The 18,027-nt window shown below is 37.3% G+C and overlaps 1 long non-coding RNA gene across 1 annotated transcript; it reads left to right on the forward strand.

Moving 5' to 3' along the window:
* Positions 1 to 1,142: 1,142 nt before the first annotated feature.
* Positions 1,143 to 8,393, forward strand: LOC135329109 (uncharacterized). The gene is made up of 3 exons (XR_010390326.1): positions 1,143 to 1,250; positions 5,311 to 5,441; positions 6,610 to 8,393. It is a non-coding gene; the product is annotated as an uncharacterized LOC135329109 (long non-coding RNA).
* Positions 8,394 to 18,027: the final 9,634 nt, after the last annotated feature.

Below are 18,027 nucleotides of genomic sequence, written 5' to 3' on the forward strand. Positions count from 1 at the left end.
CATGAACTGAGGGTAACTACAGGCTGCTCAGAAAAGCCTCACTCGGGCAGCTCCCTGATAAAGGTTCCCTAGGAGAGTGCTACATGCACTGCCATTTTTGCCTTTTCTGTCTTTTACTGCTGTAACTTTTTTGTCATGTAGTTCACAGCTTTTATAGCAGTTTAAAAACTGATAAAAAATCTTTGTGATCATTTCTTCCCTCCCCCACCTCCAGAGAGAATATGCCTTGGTTGTCTTGTCATAGTGAGGTTGGGAGAAAGAGTTATCGAATGTCTCTGCTTTTAAATATTTGAATTGCAGAATTAACTGCAGCTTCTAATTTCAGCAGTCCCAAACTGCAGCAGACACAGCTAAATGGAGAGTTTTAGAGGAAAAAGTGTGAATATTGCCGCTTTTTTCAAAACATACCATTCCAGTTTAACCAGAGTGAAAGAAATTCATACAACATATTATAAATGAGGGCACATGAATAATGACCTTTAAAGAAAAAAGATGATGTTGTACAAGAAATATGAACCATGAAGATCACAGAGAAATGCTAGCTACTGACAAGTTGTGTTTGAATTTGCTGAGCTTGCTCATTCATCTGATTAAAAATATATCATTTTATGCAATCTATGTTTATTGGTTTTTTTGCATTTCCTATTTGTCTTGCTAATGGCTATGTTCTCTTTAAGCTAAATTTTCAGAGGTGCAAGTCACGGAGGCACCGCTTTCTCCAATGATTCAATCCAAGCACAGTCTAATCCCAAATGAAGTATATAAAATTCTACAGAAGTTGCTGTAAGAATTTCACTGATTTATTGACTGATTTTTAATGGTACCCACTGTCACAGCACTGAAATCACTTTTAACCCCCTAAAAATAATTAAACACTTCAAGTTTCTCTCTGTAATATTAAGGAGACTTTTATAAAAAAGAATTATACACTCTGCTGCTAGAAATGCTCTGGTGCTAGCTTAGCTTAATGGAAAGTGAGACCTTGACCAGTAGCCAGGAGCTTTTGAAAGAAAAAGTCAGACTAAGAGGTTTCGGGACTTCCACTGGAGAAATGCTGCTCTCAGAAGACTGTTTCTGTCTTACAGGTGCTGGTTTCTCAAATGACCAACTCCTGCACCATGTAGATTTGGCAGTATGGCACCAAAGCACCCCGGCAGCTCATGGTGGGACTCTTGTGATCATTTCACTGAGCCTCCTTTTACTGTCTGTTTCTGCTAGACTAACTTCTCTTCAAAAATGGGTGCTGGAAGGTACGAAGTGCCCTTCTGTCTTTGACTTTCTCCGTGATAAAAGGTCAGGTGCTGAGATGTTTTTATCTTGGCCGTTCTTGTCGTAGATGGCCTCCTGAAATTCATATAAATGTTCTGTTTATTTGTTCTGATTAAGGCTACTGAATAAATTAATAAATGAGAACACAACAAAAATGTCATTTTAAGGTAGAAACCTGTGATAATTATTATATCACGGAGTGATGAATTCATTTCAGGACGGTAATGCATTTTTGAGTTCTGTGTCCTAGCTGTATTCTGTCTTTCCTGGTTAACATGAAAGCTTTTCAAGGTCAGCAGTACCATACGGGTAATGACGAGCCTGAGGTAGGCTTATGTTAAGTGTGTCCTCAGTGGTCAGGTTAATCTTTTCATTTGTGTTTTTTTCCATAAATAAATACACGGAAAGTCATTGCCTGTGTTACTGAAGTAATCTTTGCATCCTTAAAAAAAAATCACGGTAGTCTATTTTTCTAAGAAGAGAATGACCCATGCATTAAAAACAAAATCTGTTACAACAATCTTACTTTATGTGCTCTATTTAGCAAAATGTAAACTCTGGCTATTCTGCTTCTAGGTTGCTTAGATGTAAAAAGTGTGCCCCATAAAAATGGGGCAGTTTATCTGCACTTTTAATATGAAATTACATATTATTCTATCTGACCTAAATAGGTGGAAAAAAAGTTAATGAATCAGATTATCAGTGTCTCGAAAATGGAGATCACTTTAGATACTGCTGGGCTGAGCCTTGTAGTCCTTATCTGATCTTGTGAGCTCAGCCTTCTACCTTCACTTCCCATTTATTTTAGTAAGAATTTGATTTTCATTAGCATGAATACCATTTGGTGTTATTTTGTAAAGGTTTGCAAGGTTTGGAATGTTATTTCTAAAACTGAATTTCTGCTGCTAAGAAATCTTCTATTGTTGTTCTTTCCTCTGAAATTCTTTAGTCTTAAACAGCAATCTGACTTGTTTCTTAGGATTTCCTTACTATAAGGATGCAAGTGCCACATATTTTCCTGTGTGTGGAACTGAACATAAAAACATAAAAAGCTCTTGTGAAAGCAGGTTTTAGCTTGCTTTTTATATAGAAAGAATATTTATGCATTTGTTCAGTCTACGTGTGTGTCTAAATGTCTCATCTAATAACTTCTGAACCCGCTAGCCGATGTCAACCAAATTTGACAGAAGGGCAGAAGTATCAAAGAAAATTGAGTTCTCAGTAGTATTGTAAAAATAAGACCTCATAAGCATTTTGACTGAGGGAAAGACAGTAGACTGAGCCCATGTTTTGTGAGACATCTTGTAAACTCTCATACCAGAGGAAAGCTCAAATCGGAGCTTAAATCATGAGACAAAAATCCACTGGAAACCAAGCTGCATTTATTTCAGGCTTCATTGTTTCACTTTTGTTTCTAACAACATCTTATGGGATTTAGAGATCAAAAAATAATTAATCTTGTGTATTTGTTATTATTTGCATGGTCTATTTAGCTTTCAGTGTCCAAACTCATGGACAAGAGATTTTTTTTTTCTTTTCCCTTTTTGTCAACTTCTCATCAAACACTAGTTTATGGGGGGTGAAAGTTTTTATATTTGCTTTTTAAGTACTTCAGTTCTTTTATAGCATACTCTAAAAACCACCTTCCTCTCACTAAAAGGTCCATTATAAAGACTAATGTTAGTCTTTCTTTGAAAACTGATTGGAAAAATATGCAATTGGTGAACTACAGAAAGTAACACCCTTGTTGACTCTAAGCCTTTGTGTTGGAGCAAATTCATTAAAATGAAGGTTCAGAATGATTTTAATATGATATAAATCTTTCTTGCTCTGAATGTAGGAATAAATTTTAGATCCATGCTATTTAAACACAATGTCAATAGAAAGAAACTCCCAGACTTGAGGAAGTATTTGAACATGACAAATACGTGAGTTTTTTTTTGTTTGTTTTTTTAAGTCGAATCATTCCCCTACCAAAGGCCCTCTTCATGCTCTCCTCCCTGCCCGAGAGAGGACTTACTATTCTGCAACATATTCCCCGTGCTAGAAAGGACAAGGCATCTGTGAGAGGATGAGAGGCCCTGTGGTAAATTATATTCTCAGTGACTGCTGACCTTGGTGGAAAATCGCCTGTCTATATTCTTTTTTTTCTGAAATCTCCTTCACATGTTGGATCCTGCTGAGGATCTCAGTTGCTGCATAAACAATTTAAATTTGCTTCATGTTTGCACAGTGTATGCTAAAAGAATAGGGATAAAACTGTATTAAAGAGGGAAAGAAAAAAGAATAGATTCCCAATTGGGGGCTTTTTGCTACCTGTTAATTCTTGTCCAGTAAACATACATTTTGTATCTCTCTGGTACAATATTCCACCCTTTGTCCTTTGGAGAGAAGTTACTGCACATTGGAGGTATTCACACACAAGGCATTTTATAAATGTAAGTCAGGGATCTGACAGATTAGTTCTGGCAGATCTAGATGCAGTGATTGAATGCTAACCCTTTCCACCTTGCTCGTCAGCTGGAATTAACTACCTGAATAGCAGAGGCAACTGAATGGATGCATTGTGTCGCTCATAGTCCAGTGTCGTAGCTTAAACTGCAGGTGTAGGTAGGTCTCCAAGCTGTGAACATGTAACCCATTTTATGGTACTCATGCCAGACTCCTCAGTCACTAGACTGGAAGACGCCTGTGCGTGCAAGCTCATTTGCTGAGTTGCTTTACTGTGATTTGATTGTTAAGAGAATAAAACATGCAAAATATACCGATGGGTGAGTGTTTGCTAGACAGTCACATTCCTTGGGCTAATAAAAGTTAGGGTAACAAAATGGTCCTTGGTGCAGGTGACAAGCTGTAAGTTAAATTTTGCGATTTGTTTACTGGAGAAAAATTTGTTATGAGTGTGTCCTGAACCTCTTCTAGTTCTTTTGTAGGGTAGGTTTGCTTGCTAGTTACATCTTTAGACAGATGCACAAACTGCTTCCAACTCACCATAATGGAGTTCAGAGCTTCTTCAAGCCATTACAGGCTTCAATTCTTACTTTTTTTTTAGTGTTTCTTGTCTGAGAGAGCCCTCTGAGAGATTTGTCTTTCCAGTCTTTACCCCCTGAATGTGGCTGTCTTTTCAGCAGCAGTTTGTAACTCCCAGCATTCCTTTCCTACTACAAATATGAATGTAAGACCCTACATTATTTATTCTTTCTAAAGTGGCAAGGGAGAGTTGTAAATGGCTGAATTACAACCTGCAGTTGCCAAGAGGCAGGTACAAGTTAAAGAGCAATTTAATTGTAGATATTTTCCTCTTTTCTCCTTTAACTCTTTCCTTAGGGATAGATAAACAGAAAACAGGCAAATGAACAGTAAAGGAGCAGTTCTGGAGGAACAAGCAGAGATAGGGATGGTCAGAAGGAGCTTTGCAGCTAGGAGGAGAAAAGAGGCAGCTATAGTATAAGACCATCTTTACAAAAGCAGCTATTTTAAATTAGGATATTGAGTTACTCTGTTCAAGTTTGCTAATGTGATATGATCTACCCTTAAAAACAGAAATTTTGTTATCAGCTGGTAATTTTAGCCTAAGGATTGAATTATCATTGGGGAGGAGTTAAAACTGCATCCCTGTTAGTGCCTGAGCAGAAGCACTAGACTCCAGCTGTGCCCTGCACTAGGCCAGCCGGCTCAACCCAGTGAGTTTTATGAGGGGAAACTGAGCTGGGTAAAGGAAAAATCAAGCTAACAGAGCAAGCCTTTATAGGGACATTATGTCTATTCAAAGGGTATGGTCTTGTGTTTGTTACGAACAGGCCAGCCTGTGATGCTATGGTTATACTTTTACTAGTGTTCATGTTTGCTTCAGAAGGTCATAAACATCCAGCATTTTTCTGTATTACGGGTGCAGATGTCGAGACTGGTACTTTGACTTGTTTCAAGCATATTAATGAAATTACCAGCATGTTTAAATTGAGTGAGAGCCTTAAACAGCTTGCTGAATTGGTATAAAAAACATCCATGTGCTATTCTATTCGTTGCACTGTTCCCTTACAGCCAAGGAACTTCTTGTAGGAGATGGTGTCCCTCACCGCTTTTTCCTCAGCAGTATGAATTTATCCTGCTTCATAAGACTGAATCTCTACAAGGTGTTGTCTCCAGCAACTGCATCATCTGCAGGACTGTAGGTAGGTAACTGCAGTTATATCCACAGCTAATAATATCCACAGCTAATAACAGCCCTGTAATCCTCAGCTGCACATGCTATAACTGATAGTGCCTGACAGCACCATGAGCCAGCATTTTCCGTTCACAAAAAATGTCCTTATTTAGAATAAGGAGTGGAGTGGCTGAAAGGGGCTTAGAGAAGCACTTCTTTTACCATGTTCCCTAAGCTTTATGTTAAAAGCAATACAAGACTGTAACCTCTTTGCCTGGGTACCCACAACTAGAGAGGGACATTCCTTGAAGCCAAGAGCTTTCAGAAAGAGGCATGGATAATGTTAATGCTATTACCATGGTTGAAAGAGAAGTGGGCATATTCTTCTGTTGTTAGCTCTTGTGAGAGTGCCTTATTTTCTATTAGAGGCATGAGCAATGTGTTTTGTAAGCTAGGAGTGACTTTCTTTTTGTATATGCATTACATGCCATATCTCTGAAGTTCACAGGCATTTTTGCATGACACTGCATGCTGTCTTTTTGCAATTTCTGAATGCAGCTGAGAGGAAGGTCTTTACAAAAAGGATGTAGCTTAGGTACTTGCCAAAAATTCTCCTTAGGTTTTCTGCCTGAAGTGAAACTTCTGCAAATCTGCCAGCACATCAATATACCATATACAATGTGTCTGCCAGTTTCTTTATGAACTGATTCTCTCTCTGATCATCAGAATCTATTAACAAACATCAGAATGTGTGCAAAAAATATTTTAAAAATTATCTTGCTTTCCATTCTTTTCTTTTTCCATTTGTCTCACTTAATTGGTTTTCTCATGAATCATTCTGTGAACTGAAGAAGGCAAGAAAACAGAGGGAAAATAGTTGGATTATTTTAGAAAAAAATCCCTCTTATTTTGATGACAAGTCAAATACGGGGTCACCTGTTAGGCTGAACTACAAGACACTGTTCGCCTTGAGCTTGCTCCCTCTAGAGAAGAATGATTACATTACAGCCCTAAATGGCGTTAGTCTGAACAAATAAACAAACCTAGATCATTCTTTGAAGGTAGGTGGGGGTGAATACATAAGAATGGCAGAAGATTAGGGGGACTTTTCTCTGAGTGGCTGATATATATTAATGGAGCTGCATGCAGACATGCTGCTGTGATGACTTAAACTCCCTTTTTTTTTCCTCCTCCAGAAAATCCTCCGCAACACTGGAAGTTTACAACCTTGACTTCAGTTTGACAGAGAGCTGGGACGTTCAATATGCTCGTATATAACTGACTCTGTGTTGCTCAACGATGAGTCCTTCTGGCCCTTGCAAGTTGAGAAAATTCTCTGAGAAGATTTTTTCTTAGCTCCCTGAGTCTGATGTGATTTTTCTCTACCCTTACCCTATCTTTATGTGGCCTTTGTTTTTTTCTATTGTCATGTTGTTCCACTTGTTCTTGCCCCAGTGTGGCTCACATGAAAACTTTTGAGGAACTTACAGTCAGACCGTACTTTACTATCGCAAGGCTACATGACAATCGGGAAAGAAAAGCATGGGCATTAACCAGTTTAAATGATAAACTCCTACTGCGTTCCACTGCAGTTAACTGAAGACACACATGAAGAATCTTGTACTTTCCCATCCTATCACTGTAGAAATATGTCATATTGTTTTAACAAACTGCTGAAGAGGAAGAAATATTTTTGATGTGAACCCACTTCTCCACTCTCCAGTATCCACAACCAGAAAAGTTACTTTAGTTTCATTGTACTCCTTGATTTTTTTGAACTTTGTTTGCTGTGCCTGGACTATTCCACTGTTTTTGCATGCCAGGTCCTCATCTGTTCTGACAGGATACTTCTTGAGACCTAAACAGGGTAGGGAAATTAAAAAAAGTGCATTATGTGTGTAAGCCCTTTCCTGTGGGTTTTTCCACACCTTTTAGGTTCTCCACCTGCAAATGGGTTCAGGCAAACAGCATTCTCACAGAGCTTGGTGCCCTCCGTGGGTATGTCGTTGCTTACACAAATCAGGTTGTAGGCGGGACATGATTCAGCAGCAAGTATGTTGCTGCTGCTATGTAAGTTACCTCCAAACCCCACATTTTGAGTCTCCAAAAATTCTGTCTTTATTTGACATTATTGATTTGCTGGACTGGTTTATTTAAGGACAAGCTGTATTGTAGAAGAGGCACAATCTTAATCCTTAACAATAGCAAATATAGATTCTCTTCATAATAGAAACACATCAAATATTTCTGTTCCCTGCTGTGCATGCATAGCTTTCATATTGGGATACAAATAAATGCACTATGAAGGAAAAGCTCTTTTCCATTGATGGCCAAGAGTATATGCCATTGCTTGGGAAAGAATATTATTGCCTTATTTTTTTTCCCTAGATGGTATTATACTTCACCTCCCTTCCCCCTGTACTTGGTTTATTTACCTTCAACAGAAATTCTTCCTATCTGGAGGGATTACGGTAGCCTAACTCGACTTTCTCTTCATTTCTTTTAATGTCAGCATCTCATCGCTGTATAAGGGGAAATAAAGCTCCTGAAGACTTTGGGTACATTAACAGTATTTTAAATACTCAAGAAAACTTTTTAAAACAAGTCACTTTTTTATTTAAAAAATTTTTGAATCAAAAATGGAAACTTTTTTCCTATTTTCATTTTCCAAAAACCAAGTCATTAAAAAAATGAATCTTCTGTAGAGGTAGTATGATATTTCGTGCATAGAATGTCACTGTTAGCTTCCAGTAAGGTTACAAAAAGGGGTCTTGGAGGCAAGATAAGCATCTGATTCAGATAGACATTGGAATATGAGACACAGAACTATTGGATGTGGTACTGTAGCACTGAAATAACTCCTAATCTTAAGAAAAATGTACCTAATCTACAGTAAATAATTCCTAAAAGAAATTTTGGCTGGCTTATTGCTTGTTTTCAGAGATGCTAATTTTTTGATGACCAGCAAATCTGTGCTAATGAAAGAAATGAGTATTGCCCTAATCTATTGTTCATAATTTAAAAATATTGGATTGTTTAGATAAAAACTTCATAAATATTTTAAATATTTTATCTTTTATAGCTGCTGGCTATTCTTGGTGTGCATATTACAGGTAGGAGTTTATACGCATACTGCCCCCCCTTAAAATGGTACAAATAACTTATCTGCTGCATTTTGCCAAAAGTATTCTGTTACACTAGCTTTAAAAAACTGCCCCTTAGAATAGTTGTCTTTTCATAGAACTATTCGAATAATTGTTCAGACATAGTACAAATACAATGTCCCTTTAAGATAGAGGGGTATTACTATTACCTCTGTTTCGCAAATAGGGAAACTGAGGTACAGAGGATGTTGGGAATGCCATTTCTTAGAGCTGCTGACCAACTATGAGTCCAGCTGAAGATTATCAGAAAAACAATGTTTGTTGCCTGTGAGGGGAAAAAAAACCCTTCTAAATGTCTCTCTCATGCAGCAATTTGTAACAGGGGCTGGAGTAAAAAGGGATTCGTTGAGACTTGGTCTTTCTTGTCTTGAACTCGGTCCCTGGATATAAATGTTAGTAGTAAGTATTATGGAAGGAGTGAGAGGAGGGTTGGATCTGTTGTCGTTCCACAGTCTTTCGGGGAGAGAGTTTCCTGTCATTTACTTGCAATCAAGCTTTCCCAAAAGCTATGTTTAAGAAAGAAAACGCTTTCAGGAGGTGAGCTGCTTTGTCATAACATACCTTTCTTTTTGAAACAATTCACAAAGAAGTGCATGTATGTAAACTGAAATTATCTCCACATGGGCCTCCTTTTTCATTCACAGTATGAAAGAATGTAGCCTAAAATCCTTCTGGAAAAATATTATCCCTATATGTTGGAAAGTGGTATATACCTGTAACAGGTATGCTTGGTTTGCATCAGGGTTGTCTGGGATGCAGCAAGAAGCAAGCAAGCAAGAAAAGCCAAAGCTGGCTTTCACGTTCTGATGGATATTTGGGGGCTGAAAAAGGGTCAAAGTTCTACTCCTAGATATTTCTGCGGATTTACACTGAAATCAGTGGGGTCAGATGGATACTAATAAGTTGGTAAGTTTGAGGTCAACTGTGATATGAACATTTCTGTGTTGAACCTTAGACATTTTACAATCCTTTTTTCATTTGACTACTGTCAAGCTCATAAAATTTACTTTAAAATTCTTAAGTAAATGCAAGCTTCTCTAATAAATTATCAGTCTTTCAAGTTTTGGATAATCTGTTCTACAGCCTTTCATTTTGGTTAGACACTCCTGGCAGATATATGTGACCATTTTGTAACATACATAATACAAAAGTTAAGAAGAGAAGAATGTGAGGAGAAAAATCCCTCCTCTGACTTGGCCCATAAAAAGAAAAGGAGTTTACAATTAATTGCTAATAAGCAATCTTTTCATAAGCATCCTCTGTGTCATGCAAAAATAGGAAAAACAAGAGATGACACTGTTTGGGGACCAGTCTTGAAGTGCTTTAAGGCTAAAATTCTGATTAAGTTCACCAAAATAATTTAAATGGAGGGCTTTTGAGTAAGAGCTGCATAAGCCCATTTTAAACCTGTGAGGGACTAAATATATGGAGCTAGTAACATATCAGATACTTAAAGATAAGTATGTGCATAAGTATTAAGAACGTGGAATCCTAAAGTAAATTTAGAACCTCTCTTTTGATTTATTTCTTACAGCAAGCATAACCTGATCTTAAAATGAAGAAATATGGCAGGAAATAATTCCCCTCTCCTAACTTCTGTTTTTCTTGGTGAAACATTGTTATTTGTGGTGTTTATATAATTATATTCCAGTGTAATTCAAGTATGTAATGACATTTCTCCAATGAAAGCATTTAAATAACTCAGGAAATTGCTTTACTGTTCTGTTTCCTGACTTAAAACCCATTTCGTCATGTTCATTTTATTGTTCAATCTGTCTGAGCTCATCTAGATGCATTCTACCCTATACAGAGCAGAATAAAATATTTACTAGCTGATCATCTCATATATATATATACAAATATACATGTTATATTAAAGCTATTCTTATATGTATAAAATATTTATTATTTTCATCCTTTACTCAGTTTTATTTGGTATTAAAAGCAGAAAGCTCACTCAGATAACGCCAGAGTGTGTTTAGAAAAAGAAATAAAGGAATCTCGTTAAGAAAGTAATATGGAATAATAAATCTATAGGTTATAGAATAATAATTAAACAAAAAAGAAAGCATTTACCTTTTTGTTTTAGCATCAATGAAACAAAATAGATGTAGTGTTTTTCCTTTCATCTGAGTGTTAAAGTTAGCTTTTTGCATAAAATGCTGAAAACGATTATTTCAAGGGCTATTCTGTTAAATGAAATAGAATAGTTTGGTATAGAAGCAGTATTTTCCAGTGAAGAAGGGGAAAATAAACCAGATTTTCAGTAGAACTGGATCTTCTTTTACCACAAAGACACTTCTATGAGACAAGTGATAGGTTAATCTCTTTCACTTTTATGCAGACCTTTTTTAATTTAGTGGATAAGATTAAAATGCAGACTGAATACCATAGGTGTAGCTTGGATTTTTAATCTGCTTGACTCAAGTTATTCTAGTCAGTGAATGGGGCTACTAATAATATAGTTCTGGAAATAAAATAGGAAACCTAAGTACTGCAATACTTTTATTCAGCTTGGAACAAATCAGTGGAGCATAAAATATACTGAAACATTAAATTTGATTCCTGCAGGAACCAAAGTTTAAGGAGTTATAGTAGCGATGGAGAGAAATTGAGCAGAGGAGCTCAAAAGCTGGCAGGACACACACTCCCTGCCAGAGTGCTACCAGGCAGGCCCCTGCTGAATTTGGCCTGAATAAACAGCAGCAGCTACACTTCTGTTTTTCATGCAAAAATACAGGCCAGTGAGATGGGGGTGCTTATTTCCATGTTAATCTGCACTGGAAAACCCATCTTCACATTCAAGGGTAAAAATTAAAGAAGAAAAAGAGGTCAAATACCCTGTAATAATTGTTAGTATATAAGACCTCTCTAATTGGCACTATAGTATAAATTCATAAATGTCTTTTTTTCCATAAAACACTTTAAGTGTTATATGTTCTAAGCCAAATGCTTTAGCCCCTAGCTGGGCAAAACTCCTGCTGCTCACACTGAGAGGTCTGTTCAGTTAAGGAGCACAAAAGCTTCATCCTGTGTTACACTGATAGCTTTGATATTTCTGTAATTTCTCAGGTTTTCTGCGAGTGAAGATTTGCAAGCGCCTGCCTGTCTCCCTAAGCTTTCTGGGTGGCGCCTGGAAGGATGGCCAGGGCCACTTGCACAGAGCCAGTCCTGCCCCAAGGCGGTGCCTGGAGGGGTGCAGGATGCTGCCCTGGTGCCTGGCCCGCCAGAGATTGGCGCCTTGCGGCGCCGCGGCTGGGTCCGGAGTAAGGGCAGGCACACTGTGGAAGGCAGAAAAGCTGCATGGTGGCATGCATTGCAGGGGTGATTCAGAGGAGCAGTAGGCAGAGGGTAAGTTGCTTAATACAGGATTTGCTGTTTTGGAAAAGCCTTTCCTTCCTGGAAAGGAAAGCTGCAGTGTTTAATTCCTCAGGTTGGCCCGGGACATAGTGGGGCTATTGCGCATAGGCTGGAGGGGCTGAAGGCATCACCCTGGACTCACTGGCAGGAGAGCGAGCCTGTGTACTACACGGGGACTATGTTAAAAGGTCGCCTGTGTGAGCCCTTGCTGCAGGGGTGTTACCATGGATAACTGCTACCTGCCCTAAAAGCCAAGTGTATCCTGAGGCACTACTTATGCGAGTGGTTGAATCTTTTTCCTAGATCTTAAAGTTTAGAAAGAAATGTGAACTTACCCATCTTTATTAGGAAATTCATTTTCCTTGATATGAATAGACGTTGTGTGTCTTAACTGTTTGCTCTGAATTTGGTCAAATAAATCCACTGGCTATGAGGCTGCTCTTACGATGCTAGTTTGACTTTGTTTTGTTTAACAGCATTATCCTACTCAGAGCAGATCCAATAACTTCAATTTTTAAGATCTAAGTAGTTGATACATTTGCATGTTTTAGACAATCATAATTCATATTTTATATAAATACAATCTCTTCTGTCAGTCTTCAAGTCCAGAAACTAATTCCTACTTTTGCTATTAACTATCTCAATAACTGAAGATATAGCCTGTTGTAGTGTTGATGGGTTAAGATATTAACAGAAACTTGAGCACTTGTCTAATTTCTGGAGTATAGAAGTTGATCTAAGAAGATACTACCCTTTCCCATAAATATCTGAACAACAATCAACATAAAATGCATGTTTAAATAAAAATGTACGTTTAGGTGTCTTATGGGAGTCTTATTTTCATTGGGTACCTCTTTTGTAGCAAACAATATTTACTTACTATTAAAGTGTGATATCACTTATTCTGTTGTGGTTGAACCATTGTTTAGTTGATGTTTGGATGATAATATCCATTAAATAAACAAAATAAACCATGCAGGTGCTCTGCTTAGCAGCGCAAGATATGAAATAGTTTTAATTTTCTATCTCTTAATCCTATTCTTCATATTTAAGAACTGCAAATTCTACTAGCACCATATACATGGCATGTATTTATTGTGATAATCTTCAGAAGCAATTTCCATATAGATGTGCTCTCACAAATTGCATTATAAAAAAAAAAGTTTGGGTGAAGACTAGATCTTTTACAGATGAAACTGCATAAAAACCCCTAATGGAGTAACGTTACCTATTCAAGGTTAAACCCCAGCTCTTTAACTGGTACAAAAGATGTTTGTAGATGTTGATTTTCTGTGATCTCTGTTCCTGTGAGGACTATGAGGTTAAGATCTTGCATTTTATACTAATCTTGTAAGCAAGCTCTGTTTTTGTGAGGTGTAAAGGTTGGGAGTCTTCAAAAGCTCATATATCTCATGCTTGCCTAATTGCATGCAAAATGACTGAGGATGCTGAAAGTCTCGCAGTTTGTATTTCAGAAAACATATCTATTTAAGAAAGATCATGCAAGATTACCTTTTTATCCTCCTCCCAACCCCCACAGTTAGGGCCAAAATCTCCTATGCTATCAGGTTTGACATATTACATTTGGGTTAATCTATCTGTAACTTACATTCTTGTATTTGGTGTGGATGTTAGATTTCTCCATCCTTCCCTCCTCCCTCCCCACCAGTTTTTCCCAACAGAAGTCGAACCACGTCTTTTTTGTTTTTGAAGTGGCAAATGCACATTCATAAAAGACCTGTGGAATATCTGAAGCAGAATTAACTCCTCCTGACTTCCTTCAATTCTGGATTATAAACTGTCTCACTTGTCATTAAAAGTGCCTCACTGAAATAAAGTTCTCTTTCAACTGCTGAAAAAATAAATAGAAATCTACTTAAGTATCTCAGTAGGTCCTTCTCAGAGACTAAAGTATGTTCAAGAAATCATAGATTTCTATGATATGATTATTTCTATGATAACCATGAGTTACTCATGCCTGAAAAATAGCAGCCTGATCGTGATAAACACCTGAGGGTAGAAATAATGACTCTGTCTCTCTGCCTAGCTCCTGTGGGGAGGGTATAGCATATCTCAGCCTGTCTGCTCATTAAGGAGTAAAATGTACAGGGGTCCACTATCCACTGTTAGTGAGGAAGCTGATGAGTTAGCCTCATCATTTCATGCTAACTGTCCTCCATTACTAACCTATACAGAGTGGACAGACAGGTGATCCCCACATCCCTGACAGTGATGCATGTGATGCAAGTTGGAGCGTGCAGGAGGAAGCTATGTTAAAATCCCTTTTGTGTCACTTGCTATTAAAATAGAGCTTACAAAGTAGTCTTTGTGAGCAGCATTTGGGTTTCTTGCATAGGGACCCCTAAGGAGAAAGTTGTGATGGAGGAGGCAGAAGCATGTAAAAGATGCATGTGGGAACAAAAGTTTTCATTTACTCATTTTAAGAATGTTCACAAATCTTTAGCAAATGTAATCCATAAGTTATCTGCAGAAGCCACTGAGTATTTGAGTCAAACAGGTAAACCATAACTCGTTGACATACTGTCAACGAGTTATGGTAAAGTTGCTGTGATAATGGCAAGTTGCACCTTTCTGCAGTTCCTTAACTGCCTTACAAAATTTGTTGACTTACTCAACCTACCTGTCAACTCACCCAGCTGTGCAGGAGTTGTAATTACACACTAGAAAGCTCTATTTTACTTTAAAAGCTTATCAGTGCTTTAGAGGACTACTCTGCCAAATAAGCCAACTCTACAAAAGTGATTGTTCTGACTGCAGGGGCTTCTGGCCAGCCAAATAATAACTACTACCTGCAATGGATTTTCCCCTTTTGCTATAGATACTTTGAACATAAAATGTTAAATGAAGTTAATATAGTAAGTAGTTCCCAAGTGAGACTAGGTGCAACAGCTGGAGCTGAATTTGAAGTGAATGGTCAGCCTAAATTTGATTCAGCTGAATCTAAATTCTCTTCTGTCTTCCACCCCACCCTGCCATCAATTTCCTCTTTCTTCCTCATGGATTCAGCATCCTACTAGACTGTCTATGAGGACTAATTAGTCCAATATATGGCAGATATGTGCTAATACCTCTGGAATAATCTAGCTATAGAATTGTTAATCTTCAAGAAGATGTGGTAAGCCTTCTCACTCCCAATTCCTCTGGGTCTGTCTCAAACTAAATCTAGCATGTATTCTGGGATTGTCTCTAGCAAGGTGAAAAATACTAGCTGTATTTTTTTTTTCCTGGCTTTTGTATCCTGTTCATGTTGTAATACAGGATTAAAGTGCCTTGTTCAGATATGTATTAGATAGTTGTCTACAACAAGAGATATTGTGAATGAATCATGAGTTTTTGCCAGTGCTCTGTGCTATGGAGGGAAGGTGTCTTGCAGGCTGTGTGTCTGCATCAGCAATTCTCTTGTAAAAGATGGTCCTGGTCACCTTGGATAGCTAGCCATCTGCATGCGTGCACAAGCTCAATTTATTAGTGAGTTCTGTAAGATGGCTAAGCGTTGAGACGACTTTCTTTCTCAAGGGGCCATGAACAAATAAGAGTGTAACCCTAGTCCTCCAATGTATGAGGCTCAGTCACTAGCCTACCTCCACTGAATTCCCTGATTCCATTATTTATTGTACTATTCAAAGCAAACAAAATTCCCTTAACATTGTTCTTTCCTGTAGTTCTTACTTACAAATGAAATTTATTAGATTAGCAAGTTTAGCAATGCCTGTGCTAACATAATTTCTAATGTAGGTGCCCCAAATGACTTTGCTACAGTGTATGTATAAAGCACGCATTCTCAGTTCTCGTAGAAAATATGTATTGTGGAGGTATTATTTTGATTTTTAAAATGATTTGCACAATAGTCCTCTGCCTGGTGTTTAATTCAAAGAAATAATGTTTACTGAAGAGATGACTTTTTATTGAAAAAGATACTATTTATATACAGATCTAGCAATATTGAATTGGAAAAAGGACGTTCTAGAAGTTCTTTTTCCTAAATACTTTCAAAGGTGTTCTGTTGACTTTAATGATTGTTAAATATTTAGAATTTTAATGTAGGAGACCAAATAAAATACTGCACAAAAAAATAAGTAGACAAATAGACAGATGGGGAGCTTCTACATAAAGATCAACCGATTATTTCTTAAAAAAAAAAAAATGTTTCTTCAGGTTAAGCTGGGGCACTGGCTTGGCTTACAGTAGGAATATATTAGTGGTGATGCAAATATTGAGTGCTTACTGAAACAAAGAATGGCTATGCCCTACTCTCATAGGGGAGGTAATGAACACGTCTGTAGAGGTAACATAACTGGAGGCATAGGAAAATTAAAAGTTTCCTTGCTGAATGAGAAGGGTGTTAGAGACAGTGAGGATGATCAAGATCTTCTTGTAGCACCATCATCAGTTGACTGTCTTAAATTCCATTTCATGTGTATTGTATGAAAGCTACAGTCACTTTTCTTAGTGAAACTCCTTGTTCCTTCTGGCCTTGTGATCTAATGCAGCCAACAAGTTCACTGATGTTGTAAGACTGTAATAGCTCTGATATCAAAACTTAATTTGGAATATAGCTTTTCAAAAGACTCCAGCGATCCCTGGTGTAATAGTATCAATGTAAACATATATGTGCATACACACATAAACATATGTACATATACATACATATGTGTGTATACATATGAACATATGGACCCTGAACTTGTACGAAATCTGTGTAATAAGAAAACATAACTGTTGGATAAGCCTTTACAGCCAATGTTTCCCACATGATAAATCACCAGTGTTTTCACTGAAAGGTGCTGGAAGGGTGAAGCAGAACTCTGTACACTACAACAATGTCCGTGTGTATAGGTGTATTGTTAACAATTAGGAGATGCAAAGCAGTAGTTCTGGGTAATGAAGTTGTACATATGTGAGTTAAAACGCTTCTTTCTAGAGTGGGAATGGTGCAGAATCAATATCTGGGATATTTTGATTCTTTAGCTACCTCCATAATATATGCCTGCCCAGTTTCCTTGCTGTTATCAGACTGTTTTGATGTGTGGATAGTTAACAGTTAATTCATCAAAACTGTGATCACTGTCATTTTCTAAAAGAACAAGATTATTTCCTTTCAATTTACTTGCTTTCATTTTATGGGATTTTCACTATTGTATTCTGAGCAGCTGACTCCCATTTTCTGAATAATGGTTGTCTTGCAAGAAAATCTAATATAAGAGAGCAACATCAAACTGACAGGAAGATCGAATGGGTAATATATGCCCTCTTTTCTTTAATGTGTGTATCTTTATGATACTATGGCCTGTGGTTGGCAACTTTGACCCACATCTTTCTTTTTAGCTAACCTCCATCAACTATTTAATATAGCTTCACATGTTTGTCATATGAATTAGTAATTAATGTCATCCTATTCCTCACATTAATATGTTCATTGAAAATGACATAGAAGGAAGGGCACTTAGATCTACAGAGAATTAATTAGCATGTAATTTTCAGTATATCATCCGGTGTTAATTAGCAGTTAAACCATCTTCTGGTGCATGACCTGCTGATTTAAATACAGCATTCTGTTACAGTGGCCCTGGGGGGAAATGTCTTGAAAGGGTATTCTCTCAAAAATGGAACTCTGTATTTGGCTGTTTCTGTTTCAACATCTTAATATCAAATCTTTCTCAGGCCTTTCTACAACATAAAACTTCATATATTAGAGTGATAAGCAAACAGTAATTTTGGTATTAATCAGAAAAGATAACAATAGAATTAAGAATGCAGAAGTGACATGCTGCCTGATTGAGGTGGGGCATTTCTGTTGCAAGAGGAGGGTCAGGTCCTCCCTGATGGATGTCTGTAGCAGCAGTGACTTCAGTGAAGTTTCATTACCTTTCTTTTAACTGTATAACATTCTACCTAAAAGAGTTGTAATACTGGCTGGCTGGGCTATTCAGGAAGTCATCTTCTGTATTCTTTTCTTTTTCTAGGTAGTTGCAATGTATATGCTTATATTTCTTATGGAAAAAAATGAAGCAAGTAACTTATTCATTATATTTTAACTGCCTAGCTTAATAGTTCTGCTTAAGTTTTGCT

The sequence above is a fragment of the Dromaius novaehollandiae genome, chromosome 8 (assembly GCF_036370855.1).
Source record: "Dromaius novaehollandiae isolate bDroNov1 chromosome 8, bDroNov1.hap1, whole genome shotgun sequence".
NCBI classification, from domain to species: domain Eukaryota; kingdom Metazoa; phylum Chordata; class Aves; order Casuariiformes; family Dromaiidae; genus Dromaius; species Dromaius novaehollandiae.